Source organism: Myxocyprinus asiaticus, chromosome 16 (genome assembly GCF_019703515.2).
Source record: "Myxocyprinus asiaticus isolate MX2 ecotype Aquarium Trade chromosome 16, UBuf_Myxa_2, whole genome shotgun sequence".
Lineage (NCBI taxonomy): Eukaryota > Metazoa > Chordata > Actinopteri > Cypriniformes > Catostomidae > Myxocyprinus > Myxocyprinus asiaticus.
Genome location: NC_059359.1, coordinates 4,555,576 through 4,570,830, shown reverse-complemented (window position 1 = coordinate 4,570,830; position 15,255 = coordinate 4,555,576). Strand labels below are relative to the sequence as shown.

General features: G+C 35.9%; 1 protein-coding gene across 7 annotated transcripts in view; it reads right to left on the bottom strand.

Moving 5' to 3' along the window:
* LOC127454124 (DNA-binding protein SATB1-like) overlaps positions 1 to 12,213 on the bottom strand; it is an 84,601-nt gene extending 72,388 nt beyond the window's left edge. For 4 of the 7 annotated variants that reach the window (XR_007899495.1, XM_051721100.1, XM_051721105.1 and 1 more), the window contains exon 1: positions 382 to 1,351. The gene's annotated coding sequence lies outside the window, so the exon portion shown is untranslated. Of the gene's footprint in view, positions 1 to 381; positions 1,352 to 12,001 lie in introns of those variants that run through there. The other 3 variants (XM_051721102.1, XM_051721103.1, XM_051721101.1) reach the window with 3 other exon arrangements.
* Between the last annotated feature and the right edge of the window lie 3,042 nt (positions 12,214 to 15,255).

Here is a 15,255-nt window from a genome sequence, read left to right as displayed (position 1 = left end):
TTAAATGTCACTACATGAAGTACGTCTTTGTTTAACTTCTTTTTTTTTTTTTTTTTTTTTTTTTTTACATTGTATTAAAAAAAATAATAATCTGCTACCAATTAACAATAAAACATGTTGGATTATATACAATTATATACAAATACTATTATGCAAAACTGAATGTTGATGTATATAATAGGATCAAATGATCAAGAAATAATCCACTTGCGCAGGTGTCAACAAATATTTCCTTTTTTTTTTTTTTTTTTTTTTTTTTTTTTAGGCCTTAAAAAAATAAAATAAAATAAAAACAACAGGACTACAAACATTCAAGCCATTCAATAAGAGGGAAAAAAAGAATAAGAAATAATGAGAAAAAACAAAAAGGCTGCAACTCACCACTTTAAGACGTGCATATAAGGAGTTCTAGATGAACAGCGCCTTCAAGTTTTGGCAGGAGAAGGAAAAACTTCACTTTTATTCCCTCTAATATCAGTCTTGTGTCAACACTCCTCCGGTGATGAAAAATGACAACTCTTCTATTCTAAAACATACAACATTTCCATATCTTCCACACCAAAGATCTTATATATTCATTCATTTCAGCATATAATAGACTTAAAACTATATTTATGAACCGCAATGCCTATTTTATTACTTTAAATCTAAAGAAACCTAAAGAAAAATGTAGATGCTTGAAATGAACCTTATTTGCACCGACCTCCAATAAGTCTATAGAGTTCAATAGAGTTTATAGGCGACAACTGGGGTACATCCACCGGGACGTTAGTGCGTTGTGTGATCAAAATAACCGTCAAAAATAAAAGTAACCATCCGCCTTGCCGACATATCCCATTCTGCTTAAACACTACGAGCCTTTCTGAAAACAAAACGCACACAAATAGCCACTCATCTGTCCTAACAGCAGCACCGAAGCCACGGCGATCTGCCTTCTCATCTCAAGCCGATATGCGGATCCCCGAAAACAGCTTTAAAAGTCCGCGATACACTTTCGAACGTCGAACGCAACATCAAAGCATTCCGCGCATTCCTGCCTTTAATAAGCGCTATAATGTATCCGGCGCTTGTTCCATTTGTTCCATTCAAACAATTCGCGTTCGGTCCGTTTCTTTCTGTTTCCCTTCTGTTCTGCTCTCTCTCTCTCTCTCTCTCTCTCTCTCTCTCTCTCTCTCTCTCTCTCTCTCTCTCTCCATTAAATTATTAGTTGCATTGACTCATCCCTCCCCTCACCGCGCACTGCCTGTTCCTCATCTCTACTGGCGAATTAAACCTCCGAAACGACGCGATTCAAGGCGGATTTCGAGTCCTCCCGCGTCGGTCGATGTCCTGAAGGAGGATGGACTCGAAAATAAAGTAAAAGTGAAAAAATAAATAAATAAATAAATAAATAAACACGCAGGAGCGAGAGATGATGATGATGCGCGATTTCCGCCTGTACATGCGCGCAGGATTTTTAAACAGCTTGATTAGAGTGAAGCGGTTCTGCATTTATTACAGAATAATAACGCATACATCTACACACACACACAAACACACTGGATGCACACAACACACGATATTGTTTCTAGGATAAAGGGTGCTTGTATGAGGCTCGCTGCTGCATCGGTACAGTAGTGTTTTGTTTTCGATTACACAGGGAGACAGAAAAGACAGCAATAAGCATTCACACGCCATGAAAATGAAATTCGGTGTCGTCATTACACTTCCACGACTGGTAGCTGCAAAATAAACGATTTGAGTGTGTGTGTGTGTGTGTGTGTGTGTGTGTGTGTGCATACTGGATTTCGTGGTTGCATGTGTGTAGATGTTAACTGATCATCAAAATCAGCATGCACGCAACCGTACATTTCTGAGTCCTCTGAGATCATATCAATCAGTTTGGTTATAACAGTTCTGTAACACAATTGTGGTTTAAAAGTTGCAAAAAGCCTGAAGAGTAGTAGGCTACAATATTTCTTACTGCAAAATGACGCGCCATCTGTCAATGATGCTGGTGCACGACACACACACACACACACACACACACACACACGCACGCACACACACGCACACACATATGTTAGTGTGGCTAGCCTTATGAGGACTCTCCATAGACATAATGATTTTTATACTGTACAAACCATAGATTCTATTCCTTAACCCTAACCCTACCCCTAAACCTAACCTTCACAAAAAAACTTTCTGCATATTTACATTTTCAAAAAACATAGTTTAGTATGTTTTTTAAGCGATTTGAATTATGGGGACACTAGAAATGTCCTCATAAACCACATTTATAGCATAATACCCTTGTAATTACCAGTTTATAACCTACAAAAGGTCCTTATAAACCACACACACACACACACACACACACACACAGGTGACAGCAAAAGTCAAAGGTTCACACATACATCACATTTCAGTAAATATAGTAATAATAACAATCTTTATTAATATAGCTTTCTAAAGCAGTTTTCAAAGTCATTTAGAGAGAAAATATGTAATCTGAAACCCAATCTGACCCATCAAAATGACTTTTGTTGTTGTAACCTATTGTTGTCAGCTTGATTGTCATATTAAATCCCTTGTGTAAATTAAATAATAATAATAATAATAATAATAATAATTATTATTATTATTATTATTATTATTATTATTATTTGTTTTGGAAAATTATATATTTTGAAAGAGTTAACCCCCTTGCATGGATGATTCAGTAACAAAAGTAAATATAAATCTTTTTACTTAAAAAATAAATAAATAAATACCTTTTTTTTGTTTTTTTGTTTGTTTTTTGGTTTGTTTTTTTGGTTGGAAAATGGTGTATTTTGAAAGAGTTACACTATCTCCTGTAATATAAGATGGTAGATATTCCAGAGCGACTCTGAATTTATGTTTCCGTATATGAAAAATATAATGACACATAAAGAGATCAGTGATTTAGAATTACAGGTGAAGGTCAAAGGTTATCATCCATGGTGGTTTGGATGTAACATTACACTCTGAATGGTTAAAAAATTGCTTTTAAATATGTTTGCTGTAGTGGAAACCATGCATCAGATATAATTTAATAACATTTTTTGACTTAAACTAATATTACCACATAATGTAGCTACATTTTAGGTTATCTGACATTTTTACAGTGTATACATTCATATTTGTATATTAGAACATAGATACTTCCTGTATCTCCCACTGTATATGATCATGATGCCAAGTGAAATTGAAACTAGTATTTATCATTTATTTGATCATATAAAAAAAAGCTTGGGTCTGGTTTACACCAGCATTAACAATCATAATGACGAATAGCCCAATAATTAATTATAGTTGAGACAGTGACAGTTTTTTTGTTATTTTTGTTTTTAAATAGCAGTGTGTGTAACATGTACAGACATGAAATGAAAGTGATCAAGCTATATGAAATCAACTGTGGTGGTGAACTAGAACCATCACTGTTTTGAAAATATGAAAACAGGAAATGTAAGTGAAGAGCGATGACATTAAAAAGTGGCTACATTTCTCAAGAGGTCGCTGAGTACATAACATACATTCATAATTTCAACACGAGTAGCCTATAGGCCTACAGTTTTTCTGAATTATTTTCAAGTCTTTCAGTGTTGGTCAGCTGAATCCCTCATATCAAAGTCTGATATGTCAAACGAAGGGTGCTTAACACATTTCCGTTGTTGATGCGAATTTGCCATCTTGAAGTGTTAGCCCTTGTGCAAGAGAGTGGGCGGCGTAGCAGCTACGGCGTAGAATAGATCAAAACGAATATGGTCAACTTTAGAACACTGAAAATAGTTTGTTTTTGCAAGAAAGTGTTTTGTTGTTTGTCAGTGCATATATTGTCATACATGTTCTTACAACTTTTTGGTCATATTTTAATCACATAAATCTAAAGTGCACAAAACGAGACAGGTCTATTTTATAGAGTTACCAAAAGAGCAAAGTTTATGAGAATGTCTTCAATGCTTTTTAATGTATTAAAACTTTAATTTCACTGTTGTTTTAGGGTGTCCCATGGAATCTGAATAGTTTATTTTCTGGTTTCATTATCATCCTAATATTTCAAATGTTCAAAAAGTTGGCAGTTTTGAGATGTTAACACTTGCACATCACTTTACGTCAAAACTAATATGGCCAACTTTATATTATTATAAACAGTTTATGTACACCAGCTCTTTAAGGAAAGTCAGATTCAGCACAGTTTTGATGCTGAAAGTATGCTATTTGCGCATTATGACAACTTAGACTTCTGATGTCTGTTATAAGACACTTCATTGCACCGGGTTACTGCATGTAGATTTTTGATTTCAATATCAAGAAGCATCACAAATGTATTGTGCAGTTGTAGTGTTCCCCCTTTTCTCTTCGCCCTAAAATGGAAACGCCAGCAGAGCGCAGTGGTAAGCAGAGCGTGGCCGCCATGTTGACGTGCCGTGCAATCTCCCCTGCACTTGTACAAGAGCATCACACCATTTCTGCGGGCATTGCCAGGAGAGTGCTGATGCTGCCAACAGGTGCACACAGTGCCAAGAGCCCTGGCACACACATACCAACCAACTACACCAACTCTGACATCCAGAAGGGCACACAGATTCACCGAGCAGAAATGATTTGATCAACTGTGGTTAGAATTCTGCTCCAGCCTATTTAAAGAAGGGTAAACACAACTGAAGAGTTGCAAATGCCAATATTTGCAGCACGCTCAAGGCAACCAATAATGAATACATCTTTGTTGAGTGAAAATGTAAAAGAAGACCATTTGAAAAAAAAGAATTGCATGATAATGCAATATAACAAAACACTACACAACCTACACTGTAAAAACTTAAAGTTCTAGTCTTAAAGAGATATTTCTACCCCGCCTGACCCTTAAAAACGACTTTCGTTAGTATAATTTAATATAGTCAAGTTGATTCCGTTATATTAAATAATATTTGTGACTTAAAATTTGTTACCACATTTTCTGATTACCAAATATAAACAAATAAATGCATGATAATGCAGTTTCAACAAAGAAATACACAAACTACACTGTAAAAATGTAAAGTTGTTGCCTTAAAAAGCTATTTCTATTTGACCGGACCCTTAAAAATGACTTTCATTGGTGTAACCTAATGTAGTCAAGTTGATTCAGTCATATTAAATAATATTTTTGACTTATAAAATAAGTCCAATTACAAAAAAATAAAACAAATTAAGATGTTAATTTCTTAGCACTATTTATATTGTTAACTATTTTATCTAGGAATTCTAAGTGTCTAAACCAATATGCATGTGCATGATTACAAGGACATGTTTCATTTTATGTCAGTTCATACTGTCACATATGTTCTTACAACTTGTTGGTCATATTGAAATCGCATTATTTCATTTCTTGATAGAAATTTTTTTAGAAGTTAGTAAGGTTTAGAAATAAGCCATTCTGAATTCCTTCAACGCATCTAACAAGTAACAAAACAATTTACCACATTAAAACTTCCATGATGCTTGTTTAATGCGTCACACAGATGCTGAATATCCTGTTTTCATTACTATCCTTATTGTCAAGGAACAGTAACACACTATGTTTACATCCAAAGTTAGCAACACTGGAGGCACTTTATCACTCGGCACATTTCACCAGCGCTATTCCAAATGCTCGCACGCGTAGGTGTCGTTTAGTCTATGTGCCTGCCACTTCCTCAATGTTAAATGTGCATTAACGAGATTATTTGAGGTATGATAAATCAGAGCCAAGAGCATCTCGGCAGTTTGATATCACAAACAGCATGGGGTAGAATCATCAGTGCCCACCTCATACTGATGAGAGAGAGCCAATCAGTGCCAAGGCAAATGGGCAGTATACAAATATCCATTAAAACATCAACACGACTGCGTTCAACATTTCCTGGAAGTATTAAAACGTGGAACTCATTATAGCGCCTAAATATTGGTTGACAAAATAATTTTGCACTTGACTTATGCTCGACTCACATGACTTGTGTATTGAATAAAAGGTAAACAGCAGTAATGCAGTTATTCACATATTGTGAAGCTCTGAGGTCGTCCAAAGTGGGCAGGATTCTGTAACTCTTTCATCTTCACACTAATTATTTAATTGTTTTATAAGCACTTGGAGTAAAAATAGACCAGACTGATGCAGCCTAGTGCACAGTAATTTCTCTCTAGTGCACACTGTGTCATTGAATCTGTAGTGTACATTGTAAAAATCCCCCTGTGGCTTCTTTGCACCTGAACATGAACCAGATTATGTGTGTGATTTTCAAATCAATGAATGTGTTTGTGCGAACACGTGTGTATGTGTGTTTGAGTGTTATTTTGAGAGAGAGATGGTGTCCTGAAGTTCGGCTACACAGCTGAACGACAACAAATAAGCTCCTGCTCTTTTTGAATGCCCAAAGGAATCCGTATTAATTATTTAAAAAAACAATTATTCGCTCTCTGTGCACGAGAGTGGCTCTTTATCAGCTCATCGGTTGTTTATATCTTGCTTTTATTGAATTAAAAAAGAAATCCGTCGCCTAACAATCAACTATGATAATTTTCAAGGCCCTGGAAATTACTTTTCTGTCATTGCAGCGGGGCAGCATCATATGATCAAATAATTAGCTCTCTAATTTCTGCCTCGTGGATTGCAACAGATCAACAATTAATAGATTTAAAGCAACAGGGAGAAGAAGAAAAAAACGCTGTGAAGCTCTTTGTCCAGGCTTTGTTGAGGTTTTAAACATACAGTATGTAATGCATGGGCAAACGAATTTGCACCAGCAGAACTTTTAGGAGAAATTCACAAAGTTCTATGCATGTTGTTTTCAGCTAAATTTGGCTAATATGATAATGTATTCAGCAAACATTAAGAATGTAGTACTCTCAGCTCTGTTTAACACAGTTTATTATGTTTAAATCCAGAATTCTGCACACATTCCCTAAAACGGCACAGAAAGTGTGACCAAAAGTCTGCGGATTTCAGTTTGCCTACCGCTGAGTGTGCTGAGTATTGATTGTAAGATCTGACACTCGTTTGTGGTGCACGTGTTTGGGATGTGCTGAAAGGTATACAAGTTAGTTTAGTGTGCCAAACGATGGCAACGCTTCAATTTCCTGTAGCTCAAATGGTAGAGCAAAGCGCTAGGCTAGCAATGCCAACATCATGGGTCCGATTCCCAGAGAACGCATACAGTATACTGATAAAATGTAGAGGAGACCAGGGCTATTTTTCACAATGGCTATATATCAGTACCGATAAGATTTGGAGTCAAAAGTCCAATTGCGTAAATGTGTGTTTTCTCTAGCAGAGGTTTTGCACGTTGGTTTTTAAACTGCTAGTCTTACATTAGAATATTTTTTTATGAATTCTACCATCCAAATACATTTTCACTATCAATATATTGCCATTATAGCCTTTGGGTAAACAAGCAAACACAATAAAACCACAGTTGCATGTATTTAGGCAAGAGTCAACTACATTATGATTTTAAACCAACAGGTTTAAATGTTATTTTAGGACAAATGTATTTTACATGAAAGTCAGGTCGGGGAAAATTGTCACATTAAATGCTTTAAATGCCAAAAAATAACATAAAAAAATATCCAATTTATCAATTACAATATTCGTAAGCCAAATTAACATTTTTATATTTATGTGTTACCTTTTTATGCTGTTTATTGTCATTATTGTTTTACTTTTAAAATTTTGAACAGGCTGCTTAATGCAGACGTACAGTATATATTTAAAGAGAGGTATAAATTTTGTTTAGGTGTGTGGTTGAGCACATTTTTCACCTTCACAACTGATTTAATGACAATTTTCAACATGACAACATGCCCCGCTATTGGGACAATTTGCCCCAAAAGGTCAATGTGTGTTCAATGAACTGTATCTTTTTTCATGGGCAATATTCAATAGCTTTTTTGCAGCCAGAAATGTATTTTGCCTTTCAAAAATAAACCTCTGAGAAATATTCACTTGAGTAAAAAGTGTGACAACTATCCCCAGTCTCGCCTGTATATCTTGAACACACTGTAAGTCACTTTGAATAAAAGCGCTAACCAATATAGTTATCATACGGTATGTAGACTGTATACCATCAACTGCATTGCAGGCCTTGTGACAATACGGAGGATTTGCGGTGTTTTATCAATATAACTTTCATCTTTTTGTGTGAGTGTGTGCAAGACAAATCAAAAGCAACAAATGAAATTCTTTGCTTCTTTTCAGTTTACAATACTGCAAAGGAAAAGATTTGTATAGTGTTCACTGCGAGTTAATCTGTGTCCCTCCAAACCTCAATAAGTGTGTGCTCGCTGTAAAAGAGAGTATCTTGTTTAATTGTTTCTTCAGAGTATGTGGGAGGGTATTAAAACCCTGATCTTTTGCAGTATGTGCATTCCTGTGATACATACAGCTTTCATTGTGTTGCTTTACCAGAACAAAGGATTCGAGAAAACCAACACAGATCGGATAACGACAAGCATTGAAATACCAGACAATAACGTGAGATCAAAACATATGGAGTGTCTGCATTTAGCTTAGGCGAAATTTAAAACGGTTTAAGGTTGCTCCGAGTGTGTATTTCAAATTCTATTAGTTATAGTGCTGTGGAGAATGATAATATTGCTATTCCAATTTTACACAAATGTCATTTAGCCAAAGCATGACAAAATTGACATGACGCACTTTTGACGCTTTGTCCTCTGAAAAGACCCAGCGACGATTCTTAACACGAGGTAAAATGGGCCCAATGAAAAGAGTTATTGCTTCAGGAAATAAACAACACAAAATCATCAAATCGGTGCGACATACTGAAATATGTAAATCATCTTTAAAAAGTTGGCTAAATTATTCCAAAGTCTTGAGTTACATATTAAATGCGTCTACAGTTGTATCGGTATGTATGTAATCGCCTGCCGTTTTAAAATGCTTGACTCAGAGCCCAAGCATGCACAAACAATCCTTATTTTTTTTTTCTTATTTTTTTTTTCCCCAAACTGGTTTGAGCATGTCATCAGAACTCTCTGATTCATTGTTACCTTTCCTAACTATTAGAAATCATATCATACGTTTTTTTTTTTTCCAAACAGGGTGGAATCTCCAAGCAGCCACATATTAAAAAACGAGACAGACCTCTTATTTGCTGGCGACAGACTAATAAATGCATACGCTGGCAGCTAAACAGGTATTTACCTTCCTCTAACTACAAGTATAATTCTTCCCTTTGCTGAGCTGTTATTCCACCCTGCCGTTCATTACCGCAGTGGTAAAGACAATTAATGGTTTTACCCCAGATATCACTCTTGACTTCAACACTACAACAAATCAGGCACACAGACCAACCAAGAAGAAGTTCACAAGTCTCACATTCATTGCATCCCACTGGGAGGTAAGGAATTTAAGGTTTGCAAACTCATCCTGCGGTTCCAATGGAAATATGAACGGGTGTGTGCTTTGATTGCTGTCACTTAAAACATGACAAATCAAGCAAGACAAAGTGGAAATAATTCATCAAGGACAAGTTGCGCTGATTATGCTCTCGGGTGCTTTTTCCCCAATGCACCGTGCCAGATAATTGGTCTCAAAGGGTCGGAGGGCAAACGCTGTGTGTTTTCTCTCTGACAACGATGCTACTTTGGTCACCACTGAGTGTATCAATGTGTTATCATGGGTTCAGAGAGCCGTTTCAACGCTTGGCTTCTCTGACCTGAGTTTTTTGCTCTCTGCAGATGGGATCTGACAAATTGAAGGTCAATTAAGCTGGAATGTATGGTGTGAAGGGGCAAGAAAATCACCTTGCGTTTCAGACTTTTCTAAACCAACTCTGACTTCCTGCTGTCTTTTGCAGATAAAGGATGTGCAACACATTCAGTTTAGGGCCCTGACTGGTTATTGTGTTATGCACAGTGACCTTAAAAGGATAGTTCACCCAAAAAATTACGATTCTGTCATTGTTTACTAAACTTAACCTAAATAAAACCTAAATAAAAGTGAATTTTAACTGAGGCTGCCTAACATCTCCTTTTGTGTTCCATCTAAGAAAGAAAAGAAAGGATTTGTAGTAAATTAAGACAGACATTTTTTATTTTTGGATGAACTATCCCTGTCCATGGCAAATGTTAAATCTATAATATCTGTTTAAATACATCTTTATTTTATGCCTATTCTATACAGTCCATCAGACTGTAACAAACAATGCCACCACGCACAGATTTGGGACACAGATATCGCCACAGATGATGAATCAGAGTGCATGGTTATCACATCAGGGAAAGTATCTCAACAACAACCAGCCGTGGAAATGAGGTTAAGTCATACCAATGAAAATGGTTAACTTTCGAGTCAACATCAAGGGGACCCACACGGTTTCACATCAGCAGACTGTACATTTCGACCTGTCACCATCGAGAAAAATGGTAAGAATGAAACAGGAGAAGAGAAACCTTCATAATAGCAGCAACTTTGATGTTGAACGGCACTTACAAGAAGCAAACCTGACTTTGGCAGGAAGAGCTCAGTCGCTCTGTTCAGAGAAACACTGACCAGATCAACCACACTAATTCTAACCCAGATAAATAACAAGGTTGAGAGTATTCTCAAGATGAATAACCTCGATTTTACCGCATTGCCCTTTTAATAACAGATCAGATCATTTTGCATTGCGAAAACAGTGTCTGTTACATGTGTAATATTTCATCCATGCACTTCAGTGTAATTCTAAATAGTCAAAATGATCACTGATTTCACTCTGCATTTATTACAAGTCATTTTGCATGCACCCTGTCTAATCTTACAGTGTGCAATGATCTTGTTTGCAAATATAATTTGAGGACAGCACTTTAACCACGAATAACTGTGAGGAGTAACGCAATAAATAGAGGAGGTGTAGATGAACATCACTTCCTAAAACTCTTTCAGCTCTTTGCACTTCATCACTGTGCATAACAGTAACGTATTAACAGAAATGTAACCATAACACTGATTTACATGCATTTCAGTGTAACACTTAATCTTTGTAATATAATTTAATATAATTCTATCACACCCCATATAATTGCCAATTTAGTGTGTTAGATATACATTAAAAACACACATATGCACATATATTCATTTTACATGTTCTGAGTGACTAAATGCAATCATCTCAAGCTAAATATGCAGAAATGACCAGGAATCATTTTAGTTGTGTGCAATTATTTTAGTGCCAATCTCAATGAAGTTATTGACACTCAGTTATGACGATTTTACATGGAAAACTGTAAATATAATCACAACTCAACTGCAAGAAGCATGCATGACAGTATACTTTTTGTTATGCACTGTTTAGACATATTGACTAATGTGCATTTGATGTTGTGCATTTCTTTCAAATTAATGTGATGAATATAGTCTTACATCAAATCATTTCTTTGCAACATTATTGCTTTTAAAAGTATGCCTGCCTCTTGACTCCCTGAAGTCAGATTTTTCGTTCTTTTAATTTTACATTTTGTGCATATAAAAGCACACACCCTTCTCATGTATAGAAGTGTAAATATTATGGGTTAAACTTGGTCCTGACCACCAGATTGTCATTTTTTTTTAAAAATATTAAAAATGAATACAAAACGAATGTTATTTTATAATCTTGGGATGCATATCCCAAAAGCTACGGTGCAAAGTAAATGTTTCTTTTGTATTTGTTATAACACTATGAAAAAAAAAAAAAAAAAAACTATTGCCAAACATCTAAATTTAGATACAAAACAATACATGAGCAATTCCTGAATATACATAAAAAAATAAAATATAAATAAAAAAATCACTGGCACGTTAAAGAATGCACGCACATTTTCTCCTAATTTTGCTTTATCAATTCTTTATCATGCAATCTATTGATAAGAGAAGGCAGCAAACAGAAGTGACTGTTCGTTAAATATACAGCAGCTTTGCGTTCGGAGCAGATGTTCTTGCATGCGAACGTGCCATGCTCAAGACATCAGGGAGAAAGAAGGCGAGGAAACACAACAATACCTTCGAGAACTTAGCAATCTCCACGAAACCTCTTGTTTTCCATCCAAAAGTTGCGAATGCGCGTTAACTTCGTCTCCACCTTGAGAGATCCAGAGCCGGAGCGCGTCTACAATCACTGTTCGCTGCTGGCGATGGAGAGCTGTCACTGCGCGCGACGCTGAAGTTAGGGAGCGCACGGACTGCGCGCAACGTGGGCTGCGGTGCGGGATAGAAGCGCACGAGGAGGAGGAGGAGGAGGAGGAGGTGTAGGAGGAGGAGGGTTTGAGCTCGACGATAGGGGTGTCAGGTAAACGAACCGCCCCTCCCCGTCTCCATAAGACGATCAGCCAGCTGTGGCGCAGCGCGTCTTCTTGCCCCACTTTGATTTTTGGAGCGGCGCGCGCGCGTCTCTGGGGATTCATCCACACTCTCACACAAGCCATTCTCATATTTACACACCACATGTTAAAAATGTCAGAACGGAGGACTGTAGAAAATTATTCAAAACTTGCCATCCTCAGCCGCGAGTGTGTTTACACTTCTAGTCGTTTTATTACATATAAGGTGCGACTTTACATACATTTGCAGTTTTGACACTTTAGCACATCTTGATCCAGAATAAAATTAAACATTTACTGGTTTTTCATTTGAATGCACATGTGCTTGTTTATTGATCAATTAACATGTTTACAACATGGGCACATATAGCTACGTTTGGAATTAAAATGAATAGAATTAAGAGAGAAAAGACGCACAAAATCTTGTCAAGAAGAAATGTGTTAAAGAGTTTGCCATAAAGCGCATTTGATGTTGAGATGCGTTATAGCGCTTTGATTTAATATATATTATATAGCATTTATAATATGAAATAATTATCATATATAAGCTATAATAATTATTTGTGGCTACTTTGCCACTTTAGGTCGGATGAAAGTAAAGCTATTTTTATTTTTTATTTTTTTTTTTTATTAATTTATTTATTTATTTATTTATTTTTTTTTTGGAGTAAGAGACATATTTTCCTTGATTTCGATATAGAATTAAAAAAAATAAAATAAAATAAATAACAAAAAAATCTCACTAATGTTAGATTTTGTCAGTGTGTTGACATGATTTTGTTATTGTTTTTATTTTTATTTTTTGTAGCCTATAAAATGTTGTCTTTTAATAAGCGGCCATTTAGGATGGTTCGTTTGAATTTTTATCGCAAATTGAAGACGTTTTATTCTTCTTTAAAATAACGATTTGTAGCCTATAATTTATCCTTAATTGCACTTTGTAAGAGTCTCGTTGCCTATTTAAATCACTCATGAGTGCCTGATTTTGATTTAAAATCGGACTACGGTTTCAAACACCTGTTTACGCATCATAAAAATCATAAACTTAGCTCATTTTATTTTTTCGGTCAAAACGGTAAATTGTAAGGAGTTTTTTTTATTATTTTTACGCACAGGTTATTGTCAGATACGATGAGAATGAATTCTTTCAAATGTGAGTCATCCGAAGCCAAATTCAGGAAGAGACGCACAGACATAGTGACTCATATTATTAGAAAGGTTTTAGTTTACTCGTTCAAAGCAGATTCACCCGATATAAATCTCGCACATGAGCTTATTTACCATTTGCTCGACAGTAAAGAGAGTGCAAAAGATTTCCAGTAAACATTTCCACCCTGTGAAGAAGGTAATCTAAGTAACGGTACACTGCGTTTTGATTACGGAAGCAACGTTTTGATCTTAAACATCCAAGTTTGAAATTAGAATAAGAACGCCAGTCCTTTATAATCATTTAGATTTGATGTAAAAATACCCATGCATTTTAAACATCTCTCTCTCTCTCTCTCTCTCTCTCTCTCTCTCTCTCAAAAGACACATTGTTGCTTTTCAACCAAAGAGATATTAAATGTACAGTCTGAGAAGACAAAGAGAAGAGAGGAGAGGAGAAGACAAGAGCAGAGGAGAGAAGAGAAGAGAGGAGAGGAGAGGAGAGGAGAGAAGAGAAGAGAAGAGAAGAGAAGAGAAGAGAAGAGAAGAGAAGAGAAGAGAAGAGAAGAGAAGAGAAGAGAAGAGAAGAGAAGAGAAGAGAAGAGAAGAGCTCAAATGTGAACTTCTAAATATCAGGTTGAGAGTTGAACTTCTATAAAGCCCACTTTATTGCATATTGTAATGGGTTCTTTTTATAACCTTTATTGTGGCTAAATATTGTGGTTCATCATTGAACTTGGGCCATTATGAGTGTTTAGATTGACTGAAAGGACGTTTTCATTGCACATTTTCCCAACCGGCAAAACCAAACCCTATAGGTTCCAGAAATTGCTCATTTTAAGTCTCAGTGTTCTTTTTTAAGAGTGCAGAAACAGAAACATCATTCACAGCAGTTTTACTTCCATAATCGGATATATTTTGGATAATCAATCAGAAAGTGAATGCAGCTTTTTCCTATTCCTTTTCAACAGATGCAAAAACAAACATCAAAAGGTTCCAAGATATGTCAAAAGTTCATTTCCTAACTTTTTCCTTTTTTAAGAATGTAAAATCAGCACAATTATTCATTCCTGCCATGTAAACTTGTAATGTCATGATATAGAAACTGCAACATAAACAAACCTTAAGTGAATACAATGCACTGATCTGCCCTTTAAGAACGAACTTGGCCAGGCATCACCTGTTGCAGCAGTAAGGTCAAGGGCGCTCGTCCAAATATGTTTGTGCTTCTGTCTGTTTGTTGTGGTATTATTGTCATAAGAAACGGAAAGGTGGCTGCTAAAGTGTGAAATCTTCAACTTCACATCATGGAAACATAGCTTGTGTAAATTTCCAAATACACTGACACCTCAGACTTAATAACTAGGCCATCATTTACAAAAACATTGCTGAGAACTAAGGAAAATCATTGAATATACTGTGCGTGAGTAATGGTTAAGACAGATAAAGAAGGATGCATTCAAATAAAATGAATTAAAAATGTCAATCAAGCTGTTTTACTTGCAATTACTGTATAGTTATGTAGCATCTTAGTCAAGTATTAGCTCAATTGCATCTTGCTGTCGATAGAGCCATTTCTTGTCACACCTCCACTGTAACTGCTTCTCAGAAAACTCGCCCAAATAGTGGCTTCGGGACTCCACAAAAGCCATAATGGTTTCATTTATCAGTGGCATACATAATTTTCAATTTCTCTTTATGAATCATAATCACATATTAGTTTCAGGGGAGAGACCTCGAGTAGGAGAGAAACAGACAGAGAGACATCGGAGAAAGCTCTCAGAGTCTGAA